At 41.1% G+C, this 7,618-nt stretch overlaps 1 long non-coding RNA gene across 1 annotated transcript; it reads left to right on the top strand.

The window, feature by feature from the left end:
* Nucleotides 1-1,102: 1,102 nt before the first annotated feature.
* On the top strand, nucleotides 1,103-5,714 carry LOC108447804. Its single transcript, XR_001863490.1, has 2 exons — nucleotides 1,103-1,528; nucleotides 1,813-5,714. It is a non-coding gene; the product is annotated as an uncharacterized LOC108447804 (long non-coding RNA).
* Nucleotides 5,715-7,618: the final 1,904 nt, after the last annotated feature.

Below are 7,618 nucleotides of genomic sequence, written 5' to 3' on the forward strand. Positions count from 1 at the left end.
CGCCTCCCCGCGGGGGAGGGCGCAGCTCCGCCGCCTTTCATCATCCCCGTGACGCGTGTGGGGAGGGAACGCGGCCGGCTCTCGCTGCCTGGGCGCTTCCGCACGGTTCCCTCTGCAGGAAGACGCAGCAAGGACAGGGATGACCAGTGTGGAGGAGGCTGAGGGCTTTTTTTGGGAGGCGTGTGGGCGTGTTTTAGTGGTGTCTGGGCCTGGATGTGCAGCTGGGACGGTGCAGAGGTCCTCTGACAGAGTTTGGTCTTAGAGAAGAGCTTTGACCTGAATAAGTGGGAGTTACTGACTGAAGCCTATGATAAAAACATATGTTTTAACGTTAGTTTCACATTTTGGTTCATTATACAAAATTTGCTCTATAGTTCACGGTAATACAGATGCATAATTTTTATTTCCAAGTAACGGGCTCATAATTTTTATTCCAGAGTGATGAGCATCTGTTTGATAGTGCTCAGTCTGAGCTACAGGACTTCCCTCAGGGTTATCTAAAGCAACAGCGGGGGAACCATTATGTTAACTTGACATAAATAGATGGTTACTTTGTCATTCCCTATGTAAGTTTTGCTTTGGAGGTGGCTTTTGTATTTTTTTTTATTAAATTGATGCTTTGGAAAGCAGCAAGTAAAGGGACTCTGGGGAGTTCAGTGAGCAGAGGTGTGGGGTACAGATCTGAAGGTTTAATAAGGCACAAAGTACACGAGGCTTGTTTGGAATTGACTCTGGGCGAGGTCTGACATGGAGGAAAGGTCTAGAATTTTGGTGTTTAGATCTGGGTTGTAAATAGCAATATGGGTGAGGATCTCTACAGAATGTGTAAAGGTTGAAGCATTTAGTGCTGAGGGGCTTTGATTCTTTGCTGTAGTTCTGCTTTATGCAGTGGATAGACCGGTGAGTATATGAAGCCTACAAATGACCTGGAGAGGGACTTTGGACAAGGGCATGGAGTGACAGGACAAGGGAGGACAGCTTCACACTGGCAGAGAGCAGGCTGAGCTTGGATATGAGGAAGGAATTCCTGCCTGTGAGGGTGGGCAGGCCTTGGCCCAGGCTGCCCACAGCAGCTGTGGCTGCCCCATCCCTGGCAGTGTTCCAGGCCAGCTTGGATGGGCCTTGGAGCAACCTGGGATAGTGGAAGGTGTCCCTGCCCATGGCAGGGGGTTGGAATTGGATAATGTTTTTAAGGTTCATTCCAACCCAAACCATTCTCTGATTCTATAATTTAGGATATATTATGTCTGACCCAAATGTTAACAAAACTTGCAAAATTCTATTTGAATGTGAACTTCTGATCTTTCTCAGGAATATGTTGGTGAAATGCTGGCTTGGACTGTGAGCGTTCCTGAGGCACGGTTTGTATCTCTGTACTGAGTGTAGAACCATTCAATAAACAACAGTTTGTGACCAAACTAATCAAGTCTTGTTTCTGATTTCTAGCATAAAAATCCTGTCCCCATGGATGTATCTGTTATAGCCAGCACAATTAGGAGGTTCATGGCACATCGCCCACCGAGCTGCTGTGAGCAAAAGAACTTTATTTCTGTATAGCCAATGAGCAGGAGAGGTGACTTGTTCTTTTATGGTATTTTAAGCACCTAAGAATGCCCAGTGGGCAACTCAGTGCAGCACAAATGTTCTCACACAGCTTAGGGATGATGTCTGGTGTCATGGAATGAGAACACTGTGCTTCTGGCAAGGCAGGAAAAGTGTCTAATTTTGCTTTAAATGTCTTATCATTGGAATATGAACTTCAGGACTCGATAGTTACTTCATGATACTGAAATTTTTTGTCCTAAATCCCAGTGTTAATCAGCCCTGAAACTTGAAGCCATCCTGGCTGTGCTGGATCCTTGCATCTGTGCCCCATCCCCCTGTGCAAACCCTTACAGGGAAACTGTGGAAATGAGTGGAAGAAATGAGCAGTGGAGGTCACTTTGGTGAGCCTTTTTATCATGGCCTGTTGTGTTAACTGCACAAAGTTAACAGTAGAGAAGCTCTAGAGTGGGACAGTCACAGTAAGTCATTTTAGTATCGAATCTCTCTTTAAACAGACATGCTGTGAGGTAGAAACATTTCATTTTTTAGATCATTGTTCAAAGCAGCAGTACTTGTGTTATCTGTACTTTGTTAGTATCAAAGGTTTTGTAGATGCAGCACAGGAGATTTGCCTGGGGAAGTGCATTTGAGTCTTAGCTTGAGCAAATTAAAGGCTTCTTAATTTAAAAGCAATTAAAAGCATTAAGGAACTCTAAACTGACACTGGTGGAATTCTAAATGATGGCTGTAAGTAAATTAGTAAAAACAGTACACTTAAAGACTTGAAAATGTGTGTAGTGTATTAGTTGCAGAATGTCCAGAAATCTTGCCCAAAGTCTTCCATACATGTGGCACTTGATAAGAAAAAGCAAATTTAAGAGTGTCTGTATCTTACAGTTCTCTTTATAAGAAGAGCAGAATGAGTAACTGTTGAATGTATCACGTGGCTTCCTTCAGATCAGAGATAAAGTAAGATTCTTGGGATAAGAAAGGTAGTTTTATATACTGTTCAGTAATCACATACTGCTCTTGACATACTTCATTTTTTGTAGCTAAAAGAACTCGGAGTACATGTACAATTGCAGCCAAAATACCGCAGAAATATTAAAAATACTGGATCTTATTCTAACACCGAGCTCCTTTCTATGTGATGAAGTGCAGTGCTACTGTGTCATACCTTGCAGGTGTTCAGGAGACTTTTGGCTTTTATTGTTGTCTCCACTGTTTAGTTGTTTCTTTTCCCCCTCTCTCTCTTTTTTTTTTTTTTTTTTTAATGCTCTTCCCCTTAGGGTTTCTATTCTGTAGTTATATAGGTAACACTTCTGCAGTGGTGGTTCAGAGTCTCTGTCTCTGTGGAACTGCAGTATTTCTGTACAGATGAAGGTCACATGCTTCCCATAAAGATTTATTATCTAAGTGATTGCAAACTGCTCAGAGGAATGTGGTAAAAAGCTGTGAAGTGCAGGTGTAAAGAGAAAAAATCCCAATGAATGTGAAGTTGATAACAAAAATCTTCAGCCAGTAATAGCTGGAATATAAAACTGAAAGATCAAACCTTTCTTGGTCACAGAGAAAATTGTGCTTCACTGTTAAACTATCAGAATCAAGTTCCTTCATTTTTATAATCATATGTGTGAGAGAGGGAAAATAAAAATAAATCCCAACATGAATGAATCCTGTTATTGCTAAATGCTTACATGCAGTTTCCTCAGCTCTGGGACATTCCTGTCCTCAAGTTCAGAAAATGGACATTCAATTATTGGAACGTAACTTCATGCTGATTTTAATCATTGCCTTGTGAGGGTTCCCACTGGAGAAGACACAAAGCCTGGCAACCCTCAGGAAGCCTGAATTGATGCATTCAATCCACTGAAGTTCAGTGCTGATTTCTTGAATCTGCTTTGGGTATGTTTTGCAGCAGTGCAGTATCTTCTGGACATGAGTAATGATGAAAATATTTATGATGTAGAGCACTCTGTCAGAAATACTTGTGTGAGAAAAATCTCAGGATTGGGATTTCTATCAGCTCTGCAAAAACAATACTCAATTTGTAGTTGCTCTTCCCAGTAACACCAGTAAAGTGATCCGTGCTCAGCTGGCCAAGCTCTTGGCAGCAGCCTCAGTGATCTCCAGGGAGGAGCAGCCCCATTTTTCCTGAATAAACTATGTCCAGACTTTGTTGTGCTTTGTGGCTGCAGATCTGAGCTACAATCCCGTGTGTTCCCCAGTGTGTGCAGGAATCAGTGATGCATTAGCTGAGTGTGGTGTTGGCAGCCCAGCACCACGAGAGGAGTTTCAGTTCTCAGCTGATGGAGCTGCTGCTTTCCCCCAACCCATAAGCTGTGCCATCTATCAGGCAATCTTTTAATGCCAGACTAAAATGTTCCTTGTTTTGAGACTGATTTGGTAACTCTGTGTTTGGACAGAACCAGAGCTGTGTTGTAAGAGGCTATTTTTATTCTTTCTGGTATGTAATTTTATGATAGCTGACATATTTGTATCAAATGTTAATATTGGCTAATTTAGGAACTGTGTGCTTATTGCCAGGATTTACTTAAGCATGAATTCTAAAGCCAGTTTCTGCATGTTTTGGCACGTGCTGTTAAATTATCTGAATATAGATGTTTAATTTCTATTTTGTTATCTAACAAAGGGATGCAGGATATGGAATTTGATTACAAATACACTGAATTTCTTGTATTATTTCTCAGGACTGCAAGTGCACATTGGTGACGATAGTTACAGCTATCCTGGGGAAGTCATGCAGTGTTGCAAAACTACTGCACAGCACTGCAGAGAAGCTGAAGATTTTTGCAGCAGCTTTAATTTAGATGTGGCAAAGGATTCTGTCATCACCTGCAATCAAGTGATCAGTCTGTCTTTCAAAACTTGAAGTAGGTGCTTGAAGTCAAATGGGAATTTAGTTACTGTTCTGGGTTGCACTGTTCACAGCTGCTGAAGGAGAGTGTTCTTACGTATTTTTCGAAATAACACTTTGTCTCTTGATGCCAGCAGTAAAGGTGAAGGACTAGATCTTTAGAACTACCTGTCATTAGTTCTCTTCCAGGCTTTCTGAATAACATTTTTCCTGACAGGCACAAGACACTGGTTAGTGTGTACAGAAATATATCCTGAAATACAGAGAAATGTAGAAAAATGTACAGGCTGCATCAGTGCATCAACCATTCCAGTGTTGTAAACTTAAATTTTTAAACTGTCTATGCTTTTTAACTGGCTTCTGAATTATCTCCGCAGCATGCAGCCTTTTTTCCTAGCTTCTGAGATGTAAACCTTATTACTGATGTAAATTCTTTATCTCTGGAGGTTTTGATCTTTCAAGTGGAGAAAAGATGTTTTTTCTACAGGATTGAAGGAGGGGTTTTGTGGGTAAATACAGTCAGTTACCCATCTATAGATCAAATACATTTTATGTTCTTGAAATAAACTTAAATGGAAAACGTTTTAACTTGTACCTGAATCTCTAAATAGTCTGTATTCTTCCTAACAAAGTCAAGTCTCTAGTTTATAATTACTGCTGCTTTAGTAAACTCCCATTTAAATCAAACATATGGGGTAAAACTTGAAAGCAAAACCCATGTGGGTTTGGGAGTGGCAATTACTTATTTCATTGCTATGAAAACCAACCGGGGGGGAAAAGTCTTTGAAGTTTTGCATGTTGTGTTTGAAGAATCTTACTGCAGTCTTTTGAGTAAATTAAGATGCTTAAATAGAAGATATTCCTCCTTAAATATTTAACTTCTAAGATCTACTTTGTTGCAACAGTGTGGTCACTTTTTCAGCCTTTTGTGATACCGCACTGGGAGTAAATGTTTACTGAAGAGATGCCTAATGTTACCCATACCTATGAAGTGAGTTGCTGCTGACATTGGAGAGCTGAAATGGGTGCTTCACTTTGGTATAGAGAACTGACTTTGGCTGGATTAATTTGTCTACCTGTGTTAGTAGATACTTGTTTTTCAGTAGTTTGAGTGATCTGTCATGGGCAATCTGAGAATCTTCCTTGTTTATCCTGTAATCTTACCTGTTGATAGTTTATATCTTGGTAGGGTTGGTTTTTTTTCCCCACTGCCTCCTTGTAAGACTTTTTGCTGCAACCATGTAACAAAGTACAAGAAGGAAATAAAGCTGTTATGAGCTGTGTTCTCATATACCAGTGTCTGAAAATGCTTGTGCAGGTGGCTTGCAGAGTTTGGATTTTTACTAAAACGCATCTTTCTGTACTTGGAGAGATAAAGACAGGGTTCTAATACTGATGCTGAGTCCTTGGGCATGGTCCATCTCTTAGAATAGGGGTGTCTCAGGCTTGCCAGTACTGATAAACTGGTGATTAAAATACTTTATTGTTACAGATGCAGATTATAGAGCAACGTGATCCAACAGGATCAGGACTATGGATTCACAGTCTTTCCTTGTAACCCTCCAGAAGCAGTGTGTGTGTGTGTCACTGAAGTCTGTGTGTCACTACCAGCCTGCAGCCTGGCACAAAGAGGGAAGCAGCAGCACTGCTGTTCAGCCTGGCTGCTCAGCAAAAGACAGCTTGTGAGGGCAGTGGTTACATGGCCTTCCTTCCAGGGCTTTTGCTTGCCCAAATCATTTCAATCACTTCAGGTTAATTTACTTTTCAGCCTCAGCTAACAAGACTGTAGTTAGCCAGTATTGATTCTTACTTAAAAGTATTAATGCCCTCAGTCTTTTGAATTAAATGTTTTCAGCTGTGAGTAGCTGCTGTTGGTGAGAATCTACAGTTCAGACAGTTATTAAATTCTGAATTCTTTTCCTGCTCAGCCATCCTTTTCTAAAGCTATTTTTCACTTGTCTGTGTCTTTTGGAGGATATTATTACAGGTAGCTCATTTCCAGGTGGCCAGGGAGTTGGCTGCCCAATCAACACTTAACCTGTGAATTAACTGGCAGACTGTTTTGTTTGCAGGAGTTTGTACCTTCAGGGATGTGCTTTCCGCTGCAGTGCTCCCGTGTAGTGTCACCTCATTAGCTACAGCTATAAACAGAGCTCCTGAAAGGAGCTGGGTTGTGTGACATTCAGAACTCTGACAGAGCAAAATACATTACTTTTTGGTGGGTTTTATTATTCTGGATCAATGGAAGATCTATTTGTGGCAGTGATCTGTCTCCTCCTTGCAAGCAGCACAATAGGGGACTCACTGGTGTGAGGGTAGACATGAGCACTTGGCTGGGGGAGGCAGCTCTTGTTAGGCCAACTGATGGAAAACACACTTAGCTACATTTTGGTTCTGCCTCAAACAGCATTTCAAATCTGTTTCTATTCCTGGTGTATGTAGGAAAGTGTTTGGGGAAAATAGGCTCTTACTTGGTGGGCTTTGTTGACTGTGGAAACACCTGGGGTTAGAACTGAAACTGAGCTTTAAGCATTCTGCTAAAGTAGCTGATGCTTCCTGTGCTGCTCTTGTCACCTGTTAATGCAGTCTCATGTAATAGGTCTCTGTTCTTTCTGAATTTAATGAAAGGAGCAGATTTCTTGCTTTTCTAAAATCCCAACCAACAAGATAAATTTTAACTTAAAAATTTTTAGGCATCACTTGGATGGGTTTTGGGGGTGTGTGTGTGTTTGGAATGCATCAGCTTTTGGGTGAATTTACTATAATTGGACCTACTCTTAATCTGGTGAAATTGGAATCCTAATGACTGATTTTGGATATGCAGACAGTATGTGTACCAAATTATATCTAATTTTATGCAGCAATAAAGCACACCATGTTCTTTCTAAACCCTTGATTGGCTTGTTTTATCACATTGCCTAAAATGGTATTTTCAGTGGGCAGTTCCTACACTCTCTTTTAGGGGAGACTTCAGGAGATTTCAGTTTTTTCCTGTATCTGAAGATACGCATGTGTTTGGACTGCAAACTGTGTGATGCTGCTGCCTGCTTTATTCTAGTTGTCCATTTTTGGTTGGCACAGCAACTCGTAAGAACCATTTTTAAACAACTGTTTCAGAGTCCTTTAATAGCAATGTACTGAAGATGAAAGAGCACTGCAGGGGGATGGCTGCATCGGTCTGGAAACAGGAGACTT

Source organism: Corvus brachyrhynchos, unplaced genomic scaffold, assembly GCF_000691975.1.
Source record: "Corvus brachyrhynchos isolate BGI_N302 unplaced genomic scaffold, ASM69197v1 scaffold245, whole genome shotgun sequence".
NCBI lineage: Eukaryota > Metazoa > Chordata > Aves > Passeriformes > Corvidae > Corvus > Corvus brachyrhynchos.